General features: G+C 38.4%; 2 non-coding genes across 2 annotated transcripts; both read right to left on the reverse strand.

The window, feature by feature from the left end:
- Positions 1-6,776: 6,776 nt before the first annotated feature.
- LOC148568080 (small nucleolar RNA R71) lies at positions 6,777-6,884 on the reverse strand. Its single transcript, XR_015881461.1, has one exon. It is a non-coding gene; the product is annotated as a small nucleolar RNA R71 (small nucleolar RNA).
- A 3,829-nt stretch (positions 6,885-10,713) lies between these two features.
- LOC148568081 (small nucleolar RNA R71) lies at positions 10,714-10,821 on the reverse strand. Its single transcript, XR_015882708.1, has one exon. It is a non-coding gene; the product is annotated as a small nucleolar RNA R71 (small nucleolar RNA).
- Positions 10,822-19,479: the final 8,658 nt, after the last annotated feature.

Here is a 19,479-nt window from a genome sequence, read left to right on the forward strand (position 1 = left end):
TATCAGCCATAAATCATAATTTAACACAGCCTTCAGGCTCATTACATAAATACTACTTCCGCCACCCTCATCATTCATTTTTACCTCTTTCTTCACCAACAAGATATCTTTCGCAACAGTCCCAACCATACTTCACTACCATAAAATATATCTACCAGGCTTTAAATGAGAGTTATAAAGGCTTTGAAAGTTAGAGGATTGGTTTAGAAACACAATAATTCATATTTCAGAAAAACAGGGGTTGTGCATATGCACACCCCTACCGTGAGTTACCACACGACTAAAAATGGGTGGTCGTGTATGCGATACCCTTGCTCGCATACGCGAGTGTTCCAACCCGAATGGACTGCTCGCGTCGCATGTGTTCCTCACGTACACATTCTTAGTAGAAATCTCAAAAAGCTGCTAAGTCCAGAATTTCTATTTTGCACATCAGTCTTTGATTGCTCATAACTTTCTCGTTTTAAAATATTTTTCCTCTGTTCTTCAAACGGTGTAAACCTCTCGGACCAAATTTTCTTTCAAGAGATGCTTAATAAAATTCGGAGGTCTGGAGGCCAAGTTACTCTCCACCAAAATTGGCCAAAAATCATGATTTTTCTTAAAACTTTCAAAAGTCAACTTTCAAAGCAATAAATGTCAAACCTTTTAAAATCTAAACCAAAGCTTACCAAAACAACATCAATATTTCCATTGTAAATATTCACATACAATATCACATATCATAACATCAAAGTCTCAACCACAATTTCAACATTTCCAACCCTCATACATGTCCACCAAATCCAATCATCAACAATATAAATAGTTCAATCCTGCCGTACAGTCAGCTAACCATACCTCATCAGTTACGAGAAACCGAAACCATACCTTGGCCAATTCCTCCCTAAGCCCATAACACCTTAATTATCCACCGTTCCTTAAGATCCAAAGCTCCAACTCCTCACCAATTGAATTTCCAGCTCCCATGATTCAATTCTAAGCTTCCAATATGTACTAATTTAACTCCAATTTAACATAATTTTAATCTAATACATATAATTCCATTCATAACCACAAATCAATACCTAAACTTCACAAAAATCAAAGTATTCACAAGGAATATGAGTTTCTCACCTTACCCACAGGTGACATGGGCAAAACCTTGTGATTATCTACTGCTAGAGTACCCCTAAACCATTAGAATCACAAAGTCTCTCAAATTCCAAAACTCAAATCACGAAACTAAAAAAGGGAGATCTGGGCACAAAATCATAATTTTCTTGCCAAATTATTGGGGGAGTTTTGTAAAGAATTTCGAGACGAATGCGTGGCCGCTAATGGCTCGTCAATCAGAGCTCCGGATTGAAAGTTATGAGCAAATGAATTTTGAGGTGAAAAGGGGATTAGGTTTTAGTCTCCATGCTTCTTCTTCTTCGTGGAATTTGTGAATGAAGGGAGAAAAGAGGCTGAACATTCAGCTTATATGTGGGTTAAGTGAGTGGGCTTGGGCCCGCTTGGGTCCGGTTCGCTCGATTTAGCCAGTTGGCCCAATTTTGGGCCAAAATCTTTAAAATTAGTGTCAAAATTCATGTTTTAATTAATTCTACCTCATTAAACTATAAAATTAAAATTTTCTAATTTTTTGAATTAATAATTAATTTATTGGCTAATTTTTCACTAGTTATTCGGGGTTTACATAGGCTTAGGGGCACTTTTACTTTTTATAATTTTAAGGTTTTCTCGAAAAACATGAGCAACTAATCTCCTTTGTTAAGGTTAAGAGCTCTGTTCATCTTTTATTGGATTATTAATCTAAGTGTTTTATTTTATATGAGGTTTATGCTTTGATATATTTCATGATCAAGTTTTTGTTCTTCATCCCTAAAGATTTAGAATTGTTGGAAAATATTCTAACTCCATCTTGGATTATAAATAATATTTCGGAAAACATTAATATTTGAATTAGCTTGAAAACTCTTTCTAATTACTTTTTTATTTCACTAGGAGTAGTGATGCTCGGAATCCTTGTACGGTATAGAATTTCCTCAATTGAATGAATTCTCGTTGCAAGTATAGTTCTACACCAACAAAGAATCCTCACATGCAAAAATTTTGATTGTCACAAAGAACAAACCCCAAATAAGAATTAACTGAAGTATTTAGACTCTGGGTCATCTCACAAGGAATTGCAATGAAGTGTTCAATTATTGGCTATGAAGATACAAGGGGTTTGATTGGTAAAAGGGGTAATAAAATAAAGGGGCAAGAAAAGTAAATTAAGCATGTATTTAAATAAGACAAGTAAATAAGAGAAAGCAAGTAATAAAGAGAGACATTTATGGCAAAGATTGAGAACATAGGCTCTCTATTCTAGTCATGCAATGATTAATTCATCTTATTTAGTTAACTCTAACAAACGGAAAAAGGTATCATGTCATCTTCACATAGGGAGAATGTCAAACAAGACTAATTAATCATGTCACAATAATAAACAAGAATTTATCTTATTACGTCATCCTCAACGATGGAAGAAGGTAACATATCATCTTCACACTTGAAGAAAGTCTAACAAGACTAGCTAATCTCAATCCAAATGTCCTAATCAACTTGCTAATCAAATTAGCAAGAGATTAGAGTTAATGAAAACAATACTAGCTAACAACTCTAGATCACCAATATGAGTTGGGTATTCATGACTCAAGATTGCCTAATTACTCTTTCCAAGCCAAGAATGCTCAAAATCTAATCTAAAGCCCAACCAATCATTTTGTCAAACACTTGGTGGGTACAAATGGAAAGTGATGAGCGGATAATTTATACGCTTTTTGGCATTGTTTTTAGTATGTTTTTAGTAGGATCAAGTTACATTTTAGGGATGTTTTTATTAGTTTTTATGTTAAATTCACATTTCTGGACTTTGCTATGAGTTTGTGTGTTTTTCTGTGATTTCAGGTATTTTCTGGCTGAAATTGAGGGACTTGAGCAAAAATCAGATTCAGAGGTTGAAGAAGGATTGCTGATGCTATTGGATTCTGACCTCCCTGCACTCAAAGTGGATTTTCTAGAGCTACAGACCTCAAAATGGCACGCTTCCAATTGGGTTGGAAAGTAGACATCTAGGGATTTCCAGCAATATATAATAGTCCATACTTTGCTCGAGTTTAGATGACACAAAAGGGCGTTGAACGCCAGTTCTACGCTGTAGTCTGGAGTTAAACGCCAGAAACACGTCACAAATCAGAGTTGAACGCCAAAAACACATTACAACTTGGCGTTCAACTCCAAAAGAAGCCTCTGCACGTGTAAATTTCAAGCTCAGCCCAAGCACACACCAAGTGGGCCCCGGAAGTAGATTATGCATCAATTGTATTTGACATCTTTGGATTATCTTTTGATCCTGGGATCACGTTTTGGGGGCTGGCCATTCGACCATGCCTGAACCTTCATCACTTATATATTTTCAACGGTAGAGTTTCTACACACCATAGATTAAGGTGTGGAGCTCTGCTGTTCCTCATGAATTAATACAAAGTACTACTATTTTTCTATTCAATTCAACTTATTCCGCTTCTAAGATATCCATTCGCACTTCAACATGAATGTGATGATCGTGACAGTCATCATTATTCCCTATGAACACGTGCCTGACAACCACTTCCGTTCTACCTTAGATTGAATGAGTATCTCTTGGATTCCTTAATCAGAATCTTCGTGGTATAAGTTAGAACCCATGGATGGCCATTCTTGAGATCTGAAAAGTCTAAACCTTGTCTGTGGTATTCCGAGTAGGATCTGGGAAGGGATGGCTGTGACGAGCTTCAAACTTGCAAGTGCTGGGCGTAGTGACAGACACAAAAGGATCAATGGATCCTATTCCAGTATGATCGAGAACCGACAGATGATTAGCCATGCAGTGACAGCGCATTGGACCATTTTCACTGAGAGGACAGGATGTAGCCATTGACAACGGTGATGACTGACATACAGCTTGCCATGGAAAGGAGTAGGATTGATTGGATGAAGACAGCAGGAAAGCAGAGGTTCAGCGGAACGAAAGCCTCTCTATACGCTTATCTGAAATTCTCACCAATGAATTACATAAGTATTTCTATCTTTATTTTCTGTTTATTTATTATTATTATTCGAAAACTCCATAACCATTTGATATCCGCCAGACTGAGATTTACAAGGTAACCATAGCTTGCTTCAAGCCGACAATCTCCGTGGGATCGACCCTTACTCACGTAAGGTTTTATTACTTGGACGACGCAGTTCACTTTCTGGTTAGTTGTATCGAAGTTGTGACAAATTATGAATTAAGATGAGAGCACCATGTTTTTGGAGCCATTACCATGGATCACAATTTCGTGCACCAAGTTTTTGGCGCCGTTTCCGGGGATTGTTCGAGTTTGGATAACTGACGGTTCATCTTGTTGCTCACATTAGGTAATTTTCTTTTTCGTTTTATTTTCAAAAAATATATTTTTTTTTTCAAAAATCTTTCAAAAAAAAAATTTCCTTTTGTTTTCGTAAATTATTCAAAATTTTTAAGAATGAATTCTAGAGTTTCATAGTAACATGTTGAAGCCTGGCTGGCTGTAAAGCCATATCCAAATCCTTTTAGATTGAGGCTTCCACTTGTCAACATAAAAGGCATGTATATGAAGTTGGATGAAGTATCAGCTGTTATATGCCTGATTTGTATCTTCTAAAGCTTGGCTGGCTACTGAGCCATGTCTAACCCTTGGATTGGAGCTTTAGGCCAACATTGAAAGATTCCTGGAATTCTTATTAAAAATTTTGAATTTCTTATTTTCTTTTTCCTATATGTTTTTCGAAAAAAAATACAAAAATCCAAAAAAAAAAATTAATAAAATCATAAAATCAAAAATATTTTGTGTTTCTTGTTTGAGTCTTGAGTCAATTTCAAGTTTGGTGTCAATTGCATTTTTTCTAAAAATTTATGCATTTTTCGAAAATTCATGCATTCATAATGTTCTTCATGATCTTCAAGTTGTTCTTGGTAAGTCTTCTTGTCTGATCTTTAAATTTTCTTGTTTTTCATATGCATTTTTCGTTTGTTAGAGTCCAAGCATTAAAGATTTCTAAGTTTGGTGTATTGCATGTTTTCTTTGCATAAAAAATTTTTCAAAAATATGTTCTTGATGTTCATCAAGATCTTCAAAGTGTTCTTGGTGTTCATCTTGACATTCATAGTGTTCTTGCATGCATCATGTGTTTTGATTCATAATTTTCATGTTGTGAGTCATTTTTTTTGTTTTTCTCTTTCATCATTAAAAATTCAAAAATCAAAAAAATATATTTCCTTTTTTCTCTCATAAATTTCAAAAATTTGGATTGACTTTTTCAAAAATTTTTTAAATTTAGTTGTTTCTTATGAGTCAAATCAAATTTTCAATTTAAAAATCTTATCTTTTTCAAAATCTTTTTTCAAAAATCATATCTCTTTCATTTTTCTTATTTATTTTTGAAAATTTTAAAAATATTTTTCAAAAATCTTTTTCTTAATTTTACATCATATTTTCGAAAATATCATCAACAATTAATGTTTTGATTCAAAAATTTCAAGTTTGTTACTTACTTGTTAAGAAAGATTCAAACTTTAAGTTCGAGAATCATATCTTGTGATTTCTTGTGAATAAAGTCATTAATTGTGATTTTAAAAATCAAATCTTTTTCAAAAATAATTTCAATCATATCTTTTCAAAAATATCTTTTTATCTTATCTTTTTCAAATATCTTTTCTAACTTCTTATCTTCTTATTTTTTAAAAAAAAAAATTTGAATTTCAAATCTCTTTCAACTAACTAATTGATTGTTTGTTTCTTATCTTTAGTAAAACTACCCAACTAACTTTTTACCTTTAAATTTCGAAAATCCCTTCCCTCTTTTTCAAAATTTTTTTTAATTAACTAATTATTTTAATTTTTAATTTTAATTTTATTTCCCCTCTTAATTTTTGAAAATCATTAACCCTTTTTCAAAAACTATTTTCGAAATTTAACTTTAATTTTTAATTTTTAATTTTCGAAAATCCTCTCACCTCTCATCTTCTTCTATTTATTTATTCATCTACCAACACTTCTCTTCATCTCATATCTCTGCTCTCCTCACCCTTCTGTTTGGATTCTCCTTTCTTTTCTTTTCTACTCTTCTTTTCTTCTACTCACAACAAGGGAACCTCTATACTGTGGTAAAAAGGATCCCTATTATTATTTTTCTGTTCCCTTCTCTTTCATATGAGCAGGAGCAAGGACAAGAACATTCTTGTTGAAGCAGATCCTGAACCTGAAAGGACTCTGAAGAGGAAACTAAGAGAAGCTAAAATACAACAATCCAGAGACAACCTTACAGGAATTTTCGAATAGGAAGAGGAGATGACAGCCGAAAATAATAATAATGCAAGGAGGATGCTTGGTGACTTTACTGCACCTAATTCCAATTTACATAGAAGAAGCATCTCCATCCCTACCATTGGAGCAAACAATTTTGAGCTTAAACCTCAATTAGTTTCTCTGATGCAACAAAACTGCAAGTTTCATGGACTTCCATCTGAAGATCCCTTTTAGTTCTTAATTGAATTCTTGCAGATATGTGACACTGTTAAGACTAATGGAGTAGATCCTGAAGTCTACAGGCTCATGCTTTTCCCGTTTGCTGTAAGAGACAGAGCTAGAATATGGTTGGATTCTCAACCTAAAGATAGCCTGAACTCTTGGGATAAGCTGGTCAAGGCTTTCTTAGCCAAGTTTTTTCCTCCTCAAAAGCTGAGTAAGCTTAGAGTGGATGTTCAAACCTTCAGACAAAAAGAAGGTGAATCCCTCTATGAAGCTTGGGAAAGATACAAGGAACTGACCAAAAAGTGTCCTTCTGACATGCTTTCAGAATGGACCATCCTGGATATATTCTATGATGGTCTGTCTGAATTAGCTAAGATGTCATTGGATACTTCTGCAGGTGGATCCATTCACCTAAAGAAAATGCCTGCAGAAGCTCAAGAACTCATTGACATGGTTGCTAATAACCAGTTCATGTACACTTCTGATAGGAATCCTGTGAGTAATGGGACGCCTCAGAAGAAGGGAGTCCTTGAAATTGATACTCTGAATGCTATATTAGCTCAGAATAAAATATTGACTCAGCAAGTCAATATGATTTCTCAAAATCTAAATGGAATGCAAGCTGCATCCAACAGTACTCAAAAGGCATCTTCTGAAGAAGAGGCTTATGATCCTGAGAACCCTGCAATAGCAGAGGTAAATTACATGGGTGAACCCTATGGAAACACCTATAACCCCTCATGGAGAAATCACCCAAACTTCTCATGGAAGGATCAACAAAGGCCTCAACAAGGCTTTAATAATGGTGGAAGAAACAGGTTTAGCAATAGCAAGCCTTTCCCATCATCCACTCAGCAACAGACAGAGAACTCTGAACAAAATACCTCTAATTTAGCAAACTTAGTCTCTGATCTATCTAAGGCAACTCTGAGTTTCATGAATAAAACAACGTCCTCCATTAGAAATTTGGAGGCACAAGTGGGCCAGCTGAGTAAGAAGATCACTGAAACCCATCTTAGTGCTCTCCCAAGCAATACAGAAGAAAATCCAAAAGGAGAGTGCAAGGCCCTTGAATTGACTATCATGGCCAAACCCACAAGAGAGGAGGAGGACGTGATCCCAGTGAGGAAGACCTCCTGGGACGTCCAGTGATCAATAAGGAGTTTCCCTCTGAGGAACCAAAGGAATCTGAGACTCATCTAGAGACCATAGAGATTCCATTGAACCTCCTTATGCCATTCATGAGCGCTAATGAATATTCCTCTTCTGAAGAGAATGAGGATGTTACTGAAGAGCAAGTTGCCAAGTTCCTTGGTGCAATCATGAAGCTGAATGCCAATTTATTTGGTAAAGAGACTTGGGGAGATGAACCTCCCCTGTTCACCAATGAACTAAATGCATTGGATCAACTGAGACTGCCTCAGAAGAAATAGGATCCTGAAAAGTTCCTAATGCCTTGTATCATAGGCACCATAACCTTTGAGAAGGCTTTATGTGACCTTGGGTTAGGAATAAATCTCATGCCACTCTCTGTAATGGAGAAACTGGGAATCTTTGAGGTGCAAGCTGCCAGAATCTCATTAGAGATGGCAGACAACTCAAGAAAAGAGGCTTATGGATAAGTAGAGGACGTGTTAGTAAAGGTTGAAGGCCTTTACATCACTGCTGATTTCATAATCCTGGATACTGGGAAGGAGGAGGATGAATCCATCATCCTTGGAAGACCTTTCCTAGCTACAGCAAGAACTGTGATTGATATAGATAGAGGTGTATTAGTCCTTCAATTGAATGAGGACTCCCTTGTGTTTAAAACTCAAGGTCACCTTTCTGTAAACATGGAAAAGAGGCACAGTAAGCTTCTCTCAAAACAGAGTCAACCAGAGCCCCCACAGTCAAACTCTAAGTTTGGTGTTGGGAGACCTCAGCCAAACTCTAAGTTTGGTGTTGAACTCCCATATCCAAACTCTAAGTTTGGTGTTGGGAATCTATAAAATTGACCTGATCACCTGTGTGGCTCCATGAGAGGCCACTGTCAAGCTATTGACATTAAAGAAGTGTGATAAACCACTATTTTATAGTTTATATTGTGTTTAATTGTGTGGTTTTGTCATGATCCTTACCCACTTATTCATCAATTTAACATGCATTTAGATTTCCTTCCTAAATTTAGTACATGTTTGAAAATTGCTTCCTAGAGACTCTAATTATTTAATTTTAATTCTCCTTTATTCCATTCGATGCCGTGATCTGTGTGTCAAGTGTTTCAGGCTTTATAGGGCATGAATGAGATGGAGATTGGAGAGGAAGCTAGAAAAAATGGAAGGAACACAAGAATTTAAGGAGATAACCAGCGAGAAGTGACGCGGTCGCATGGCTCACGCGACCGCGCGAAGGAGCGCAAATCGCAGTGACGCGGCCGCAAGGCTTACGCGAACGCGTGGAGAGGAAAAAGCACAAGCGACGCGTCCGCATGGATGACGCGATCGCGTGACATGTGAGATCTGCATAATCTGCAGAATTTGCTGGGGGCGATTTTGGACCTTATTTCGGCCCATTTTTCGGCCCAGAACAGCAGACTAGAGTCAGAGAAAATGCAGAAATAAGAGACACATTCATTCAATAGTTTTAGATCTAGTTTTTTTCACTCTCTTAGGTTTTTCTCTCTAGTTTTTAGAATTTTAATTTTCAATTGGTCTTATCATTGGAACATTGAGAAGAGTTATTTCCTCATCAAGACTTCATCACTCTAGTTTGTTCTCTTAACTTGGTTTTATTCTTCCATGTTCTTTGTTATGTTCAATTTTGTCATTCGGATACTTTTATGATTAATTAATGCAAGGATTATTTCTTTTTTAATTCAATTTCAATTCCAATAATCATGTCTTCTTTTAATTCCCTTTCATGTGCCATGGATTCTTTATTTACAATGCGTGAGTAGTTTCATTACTTGATGGGGAGTTGATTAAAAGGAACTCTTGAGTTGGAAGGATTGAAGGAGAAATTTGTAGTTGGGTTAAATGTTGGATTGCTATCCTGTCAACAATGCCAATCCCTTTGAACTAAGTGGGTTGTAACTCGTGAACAGATTTGACATTCCAACTTGTTTGATTTTCCCTTACCTAGTAAAGGATAACCAAACAGAGTAACCGTTAATTATAAATCAATCTTAAAAAATCACTCCATCAATGATAGAGATTCTAACTAATCAATTCCCAGTCAAGGCTTTTATTTATATTATTTAAAATTCCTCAATTTAAATTCCAAATTACTTAGCTCAACTTCTTGGAACATCTGGTTAATAAAACAGCACACTTTTCTGCAACTCGTTGGGAGACGACCTGGGACTTAAAACTCCCAGTAATTTTAATTTAAACTCTCTGTGACATATTTTTAAATTGATAGGCAGATTTTTGGTGAGTTAAGAACCATACTTGCAACGTAACCAATTTAATAAATTTTTAATTCACCAGCTTCTGCTTCCCATCAATATTTGGCGCCGTTGCCGGGGAGTTGCAATAGAGTGCTAATTTTATTAATTAGAATTTATTTATTTGCATTTTATTTAATTTTGCTACTATGAGCAGCATGTTTCTTCCGTCAAATGACACGTTCACTTCCTGATCCGCGCTTGCTAATATTCGATCCTGAAATTGAAAGAACAATTTCACGAATAAGGCGAGAACAGCGTAGGTTAGCCCGCTCTGAGGGCGGATCTGAAAGTGAATCTGAGGAAGAAACCAGCCCCCGTTCTACTGATTCGGTTGTTTTACGTGCAGAAAACATGGCAGCTAGAAGAGTTACCATTCAGGAGGAAGGAGCTCCTGATTTTACAATGCAACCGTTTCAAGCGCATCATCCAGCGGTAGCTACGGATTTTGAAATAAAGACCGCACTGTTAAATTTGATGCCCAAGTTTCATGGCCTACCTGCTCAAGAGCCTATCAAGCACTTGAGAGATTTCCAGGTAGCCTGTTCTACTGTCAGGCGTGATGGCACTGATGAAACTTCAATTCTGCTGAAAGCTTTTCCGTTCTCTCTTGAGGGAAAAGCAAGAGAGTGGTACTACACTCAACCTATAGCAAATGTATCCAACTGGGATACACTCAGAAAGAAGTTTCTGGAGAAATTCTTTCCATCTGAAGTTACTGATAAACTGAGGAAGGATATCTCTATAATTGTTTAGGATGACAATGAGACTCTCTTTGAATACTGGGAGCGCTTCAATAATCTTCTGGAAGCATGCCCCCACCACATGATTGACAAGATCGTGCTACCCAGCTATATCACACAAGGTATGAGGCCCCAAGATAAGACCACATTGGAAAGTGCCAGCAATGGGTCTATGAAGAAGTACAAGACCACCGATGAAGCTTGGCAATTGATCAGTGATTTAGCTGAATCTACTTGGAACCACAGACAGAAACAAGGCCGTTCAAAAGCCGTTGCAGAAGTATCTTCTGGCATAGAGACTGCTGCTCTAAATCAAAGCATCTGTGAGATGACCAACCTGCTGAAGCAAATGCAGTTGAATCAACAAGCTCAGCAAACTCAACCGCAGGAAAACCAACAACTAGTTCCACAAAGAATTTGCGGAATTTGTGCTGATTACAGCCATTACACTGATGAATGCCCGCAGCTCCAACAAAAAGACAACATGGTGGCATCCACTCACAACTTCTATGACCGTCCCAACCAAGGGTACAGTCAAAGTGGAAATAATAACCATGGATGGCAGGACAATTCAAACCAAAATTGGAGGGACAAAAATAATAGGGGAGGCAGAGATAATCAGGAAAATCAGAGGTGGAATAATAACAACAACAGGCAGCAAAATCAACCTTACCGAGCACCTCACCTGAGGCAAAACCAAGGACCACCGAACAATCAGTAGCAAACCTCTCAATTTACTCATTCTTCTATATCTTCTAATGAAGATTTATTACAAGCTTTTGAGAAAAGATAACTGGCCATGGAAAGTACCATCGTGAAAACTATTAACGGCAGTCTGAATGGTCTCACCTCTACTCTGCAAGCTTTTATGACACAGCTTGGTTCAGCACAAAATTCCAGTAACCAACCTTCAAGCACCACTGGAATCCCCTCTCAACCATTACCCAATCCAAAGGGAGGCATTAATGCCATCACCCTGAGGTCCGGAACCACACTGCAGGAGAGGAATCAGAAGGAACCAAGCTCACCAGAATACGCCTCAGCTGAAGAGGTGGTAGAAATCGAAGATGTTGAAGAGGAAGAGGATATACAGGACATAGCTGAAGAAGAGATAGCTCAACCACAGGAAGAAGCACAAAAAGGCACAGGCACCACAGAAAACACTACTCCCATTCCATTTCCACAACTTGCAAGGAAGCCCAGGAAGCAGCTAGAACCTGATCCTAAAATGGTAGAAATATTCAAAAAGGTTGAGGTAACTATTCCCCTTTTTTATGTTATTCAGCAAGTACCTAAATATGCAAAGTTTCTAAAAGACTTATGTATCCATAAAGACAAAATTAATGAATTAGAAACTATTCCTTTAGGTAGTTCTATATCTGCTTTAATGGGAGGATTACCTGAAAAATGTAGTGATCCAGGTCCTTGCATAGTTAGTTGTACTATTGGTAGTGTAGTAATTTATGATTGCATGTGTGATTTAGGAGCATGTGTCAGTATAATGCCTTTGTCCATATATGATGTTTTGAGGCTCCCTCCCTTAAAAAGGTCGGCAGCTCGTTTTGTGTTAGCAGATAAAAGCATTATTACAGTGGCTGGAGTTGCTGAAGATGTTTTGGTGAACATTAAAGGGCTCACATTTTCCACTGATTTTTATATCTTGGAGATGCCCCATAATGATTCAGATAAGCCATCATCAATCCTACTTGGAAGACCATTCCTGAAAACATCAAAATTCAAATTGGATGCTTTTTCAGGAACATACTCCTTTGAAATAGATGGCCGCACAGTGATTTTTAATCTGAATGGAGTCATTGACAACTCCTCAGAAGATCGTTCTATCTTCCAGTGTGATGTCATAGACGAAAGTGTGGCTGAAGTTCAAAAAGAAGAGTTTGAAGAGAGGCACACTGGACAAGGCCCAAGTGTGGGGACCGTCTTAACTGACAGTGAGGGCACTTCGCCATTTTCACAAGCCCCAGATAATCCAGAGCCTGCCCACGATCAAAAGTTAGAATTGAAACCTCTCCCTCCACATCTCAAATATGCTTATCTTGAGGATGAGCAGAAGCTTCCGGTTATTATTGCAAGGGAACTAACTTCTCAACAAGAAGAGCAGTTACTTGATGTACTGAGGAAGCATAAGAAGGAAATTGGGTGCAGTTTGACAGACATAGTGGGAATTAACCCTCAAGTATGCGAGCACAGAATATTTTTAGAAGAGGGAGCAAGACCTGTCCGTCAACCACAAAGGAGATTGAATCCCACCATCTTGGAAGTTGTCAAAAAGGAAGTGACCAGACTATTGGAAGCCGATATCATATATCCCATTTCAGACAGTGAATGGGTAAGCCCAGTACAAGTGGTGCCCAAGAAGTCCAGAGTCACTACCGTGAAGAATGAGCATGGAGAGCTCATAGCAACTAGAGTTCAGAATGCTTGGAGAGTCTGCATTGATTACAGGCGTCTCAACCAAGCTACTCGTAAGGATCACTACCCACTTCCATTCATTGATCAAATGTTGGATCGCCTGTCAGGTAAATCACATTATTGCTTTCTAGATGGTTACACAGGTTATTTCCAGATTCATATAGCTCCTGAGGATCAGGAAAAGACTACTTTTACATGTCCTTTTGGGACTTATGCTTATAAGAGAATGCCCTTTGGCTTGTGCAATGCACCAGCAACCTTCCAAAGGTGCATGATGAGTCTTTTCTCTGATCTTATTGAGGACTGTATGGAAGTTTTTATGGACGATTTTAGCGTTTATGGTGATTCTTTTAACCTTTGCTTAGCTGGATTATCTAGAGTATTAGATAGATGTGTTAATACAAACCTTGTATTGAATTTCGAAAAATGCCACTTTATGGTAAAGCAAGGGATTGTATTAGGACATGTGGTATCTAATAATGGCATTTTTGTAGACCCAGCAAAGGTGAATGTTATTTCTAGTTTACCTTACCCCTCTTCTGTGAGGGAAGTCCTTTCGTTCCTTGGCCATGCAGGTTTCTACAGGAGATTTATTAAGGACTTTAGTAAGATAGCACTTCCCTTATCCAGATTACTGCAAAAGGATATTGAGTTCGAGTTCAGTGAGGATTGCAAACAAGCGTTTGATAAGCTGAAGACTGCTCTAACTCAAGCCCCAATTGTGAGAGGACCCGACTGGAGCCAGCCGTTTGAAATCATGTGCGATGCTTCCAACCATGCAGTAGGAGCAGCGCTGGCTCAGCATGAAGGTAAGGATCCTTTTGTTATTGCTTATGCGTCTAAGACTTTAGACACTGCCCAGTCCAATTATACTACTACTGAGAAAGAACTACTTGCTATTGTTTTTGCTCTGGATAAATTCCGGGCTTATTTACTTGGTACTAGAGTAGTAGTGTATTCGGACCATGCAGCTCTAAAGTATCTATTAGCTAAAAAGGAATCCAAACCAAGACTTATACGTTGGATACAGCTGTTACAAGAATTTGATTTAGAAATAAAGGATAGGAGTGGTAATCAAAATTTAGTAGCAGACCACTTGAGTCGCCTTGAACATATTAAGGATGATTCTACTCCTATAGATGATAATTTTCCTTTTGACAACCTGCAAGCAGTATCTGAGGTATCCCCTTGGTATGCACCTGTTGCTAATTACTTAGTTAGCCGCACATTTCCTCCACATTTTTCTAAACATCAAAGAGACAAGCTGAAAAGCGAGTCTAAATATTATATATGGGATGACCCATATTTATGGAGATGTGGCACTGACCAGATAATTAGACGTTGTGTACCTCAATCAGAATTCCAGTCCATTTTAGAGGCCTGTCATTCATCTGAGAATGGAGGACACTTTGGCCCTCAAAGAACAGCTAGAAAGATCTTAGACTGCGGATTCTGGTGGCCTACTCTTTTTAGAGATGCTGCTGAGTTTTGGAAATCTTGTCACCCATGCCAGAAATTTGGTAACATATTCAAGAGGGATGAGATGCCTCAACAATATATGCTTTTCTGTGAAATTTTTGATGTTTGGGGCATTGACTTCATGGGTCCATTTCCAAATTCTAGCGGATATTTTTATATATTGTTAGCTGTGGATTATGTTTCCAAATGGGTGGAAGCAATTCCTACCCGCACTGATGATGCTAACACTGTTGTTTCCTTTGTGAGAAACCATATTATATGCCGCTTTGGATCACCACGAGCGATCGTGAGCGATCAAGGCACCCACTTTTGTAACAGGAGACTAACAGGATTGATGAAGAAGCATAGGATAATCCATAAAGTTGCAACAGCTTACCATCCCCAAACTAATGGGCAAGCCGAGGTATCAAACAGAGAAATTAAGCGTATTTTGCAGAAGATAGTAAAGCCTCATAGAAAAGACTGGAGCACCAGACTACAAGATGCACTGTGGGCATATAGAACAGCATACAAGACACCCATTGGGATGAGTCCCTTTTGCTTAGTTTATGGAAAAGCTTGCCATCTTCCAGTTGAAATCGAACACAGAGCCTTCTGGGCAGTTAAAGAGTGCAACATGGAAATTGAGAAGGCCAGAGCTGAAAGGAAGTTGCAACTGCAGGAACTAGAGAACCTTCGCCTAGAAGCTTATGAGAATTCCAGAATTTGTAAGGAAAGGATGAAAGCTGTGCATGATCAAAACATCAAGAAGAAAGAATTTCAACCTGGAGATTTTATCCTCCTTTACAAATCCCGACTAAGGCTAATGCCCGGTAAGTTAAGATCAAAATGGGAAGGTCCACACAGAGTAGAGAAGGCTGAACCGTACGGAGTTTATCACCTAAGCCATCCTTCAAGCTCTGAACTTATTAAGGTTAATGGACACCACCTGAAGCTGTACCATGGTGAGAAGGTGCAGAAAAGCAAGGAGCTTGAGATCCTCTACTTGGAAGATCCCCACATAGCAACAGATTGAGCTAGTGGAGTGTCCAACTTACGGACGTTAAAGCAAAGTGCTTGGTGGGAGACAACCCACCGCAGTATGATCGTTCTTTTCTTCACTTTTAGTTTTTCTTCTTTAATAACTCTTCTCTTTATTAGTGCTTTCGTGCTCTTTCATTTGCATGTCTTTATCTTTCCTTAAAAAAAAATTTTTTTTTCTCGCCGCGCGACACGATCGCACCAGCGACGCGTCCGCGTGGCAGAGGGAGTAAAGAAAAATAAAAATGAATAGAAAGTTACGCAGGAGCAGCGCTGGAGTCGTGCCAATGGCACAAATTACCCCACGCGACCGCGTGCCCAACGCGGCCGCGTGCCCTGCATTTTCGACGTAAAAGGGTGCACAATGCTATATAGTGCGAGAGTGGTGCTGGATTGGTGCTGGAAGCACAATACTTGTCACGCGACCGCGTCGCCGACGCGGCCGCGTCAATTATTTTCTAACGCACAATCACGCGATCGCGTGACCCACGCGATCGCGTCACCCAATTTTGGCTATTAAAATAAATTGAACAGAGAGTTGTGCTGGTGCGAGGCTGCACTCGCGCCAGCAGCACAACACGGGTCACGCGACCGCGTGACTGACGCGATCGCGTCTCCTTACCTGATGCGCACCCACGCGAACGCGTGCCCCACGCAGCCGCGTCGCATGCGCCGCACAGCTCAACCTAAATTGCCAAATTATCTTATCTTTCTTTCCTCCAAATCCTAATTTTTCTTTTCCCTCCTTCTTTCTTCCTTCTCCCTTCCCTTTTCTATCTCACCTTTCACTCTCTCTCTCTCTCTCCTCCATTAACAAGGTTTTACCTTCTTCTTCCTTCTTTCTTTTTCTATCTTTTTTTTATTGTTCTAGATGTATTTTCTTTTTCTTTTCTTCTTCTTTTAATTATTCCTATTTTCTTTATTCTTCTTTTCCCTTTTTACATGGTGTTAGAAATTTTTTTGAGTCATTATCCCTCATTATATGCTTGTGACTTGTTACAATTTATTTGACAATTATTATTATTTTTAAGGGATTGCTTGCATGTTCAATTTCATACTTTTTATATCTTGTTTAACATGCATGCCATGTGTTTGTGAAAAAGCCCATATAGCACTATGCACTTTTCTACATTACTTTACTCTACTATTCAATGCTTGCTTTTCACAAATTCTCCTTCTTATTTTATTAATTGAATTTAATTGTCAATACAAACGTGATGGTTTGTTACAAAGTATTGCTTGGTCTATGCTACTCTTGCCCTTTGCCAGCATGCCAATAAACACCTTGCATTCATTTGTCTTTATATGCACTAGCTATTTTCTATCGTTGGCTTTTCACACGTACTCGCGAGCATGTGTTAATGTCAGCATACCTTAATGTTCATCTATCACCCTCTTTTCCGTTTCCTTCCTTGCTGTATATCTCTTTGAATTTAATTTACTTTCTCTTCCCTTCTTTCAAGATGGCCACCAAGAAAGGAAAAGAGAAAGCTACTTCCAAACCACCAGCAAGAAGAGGAATTAAAAGAACATTAGTGGCAGAGCCTTCTTCCACCGTAGTCAAGCCCTCAACAAAAAGAGTTAAGAGGATAATAAAGGTTGATGAAAAGGAGAAAGCCTTTCCAGCGAAGGACGCTGCGCGATTTCCCAATCGCTACTGTGAGCAGATGTTCCCTATCCTAGTAGAAAGGAACTACAACAATGAATACCTTCTTATCCTCCCATCCAATATTGCTACCTTTGTTGAGCCGCAAATTGAATGAAGACAATGGGGTTTCCTACGAAGATAGCCAAGGCAGGTCAATCTTTCTTGGGTAGTTGAGTTCTACTCCAACTTCTACATACCGACCCTGCAGTCTATTTATGTCCGACAGAAGCAAGTGCCCATTACAGAAGAGGCCATCCAGCAAGCTCTGAGTCTTCCCTCTTTTCCAGCAGGAATGGACGCTTTTCAAGAAGCCACCCTTCAGCTCCAGAGATACCAATTTGACTGGGACTCCATTCTCGGAGTCATTGCATTACCTGGCAGCCGTTGGATCTACGGCTACCACCGTACCCGCCCTAAGCGAATCTTGGCTTCCGCACTTACCTTGGAGGCTCGCGTATGGGCACAGATCATGTCCCATTACGTCTTTCCGAGCACTCATGAGTCCTCCTTCACTGCAGACATGGCTGTTCTACTATGGTGCATCCTTACAGACCAACCTCTGAATCTCTCAAGACACATCCGGAATGCTATGGAGCATGTACAAATCGCGGGCAACCTACCTTTCCCCGCCCTGGTCTCAGATCTTGTTTCAGCAGCCGGGGTCTCCTACAGAGCTGGGGACACCAAAGCCATGCTTCCACAGGATGATCAATATGTCCCTAACGGGAAATACCTCAGACTTTCAGCAGCCACTACAAGCCAGCCTACTGAGCCAGTTGAAGATATTCCTTCTTCAACACCACAAGCATCTACCACTGAGAAATTGCTCCAGCAGTTACTTGAAAAGTTAGATCGGCATGAACAGAAAGCTAAGATGAGAGAGCGTCGTAACAAGCGCCGATTCACATACCTCAAGGAGCTGATCATGGGCAAATTCAAGGACTCAGACACTCCGGACTCCACTTCTTTTACCAGCACCAGGAGCCATGATGGTCCCGACTGTGGAGATACTGCCACCAGCCTACCCCTGTTCCTGACAGATGGCACCGAGGACGGTGCAAAGCCTTAAGTGTGGGGAGGTCGGTCAGTACTTGACTTCCGGAGGTAATTTCTCTTCTCTGTACACCAATAATTAGAATATTTTAGTTAGATTTTTTTTCTTTTATAGAATAGAATAAATTGCATAGGTTAGAATAGTTGCATGCATGTTCTACTTGATTGAAAAGACAATAAGTTTCTTTTAAAAATCTATCTTTGGAATAAAATTTCACTAATTTTTCAAAATTTTTATGATAAATCTACTTTAGTTGTATTTGGAACATGATGTTTGAGCTAAAGAACACACAACCTGTGAAAGATTTGAGCCTTTATGTATGGTTACATCATTTAACCATAATTATTTTATTCTTGTGTGTTTACTTCTCTATGATTGTAATCTATATTTTGTTTTATCTTATATGTCCAATATTTATTTTATTTACATGCTTGCACATGATTGAGGCGATTATTTGTTTAAACTCACTTATCCAAATCAAGCCTACCCTTTTCAATTACCCTTGTTAACCACTTTGAGCCTTTAAAACCCCATTTGTTCTATATTTTACCACATTACTAACCTTAAGCTGAAAAACAAATTGCATATCCCAAATTGAATCTTTGGTTAGCTTAAGATAGAATTGTGTGTGCTAGTTAAGTATGGGAAATTGTGGGAACAAAAGTTGTTAAGGGGATGTGTCATGAAAATTTAAAGGGAATTTGGATACCTATTCATGTGAAACTATAAGAATAAAAAATCTATGTGCGTCGATAAGCTTTATTTATTTCAATTCAAAAAAAATTGATAAACAAATAAATAAGGGGACAAAATTACCCCAATGTTAAATTCAGAATTCAAAGATCAATGCACATATGATAGAATTAAAATTACAAAGTTGAAACATGAGTATGGGTTGAAAAAGGGACTTATGGGTAGCTAGGCATGAATTTAAAAGTATATAGAATATATGTATATTAGGTGAGAGCTTAGGTTAATTAAAGATTCAATTTATAAAGCTCACTTAGCCATATGTATACCCTTACCTGCACCTTGGCCCCATTACAACCCTGAAAAGACCTCATGATGTTTGCATTGGTATATTAACTGTTGTTGATGGGTTAGGAGAAAAACAA

Source organism: Arachis ipaensis, chromosome B4, assembly GCF_059453495.1.
Source record: "Arachis ipaensis isolate K30076 ecotype BB chromosome B4, ASM5945349v1, whole genome shotgun sequence".
NCBI classification, from domain to species: domain Eukaryota; kingdom Viridiplantae; phylum Streptophyta; class Magnoliopsida; order Fabales; family Fabaceae; genus Arachis; species Arachis ipaensis.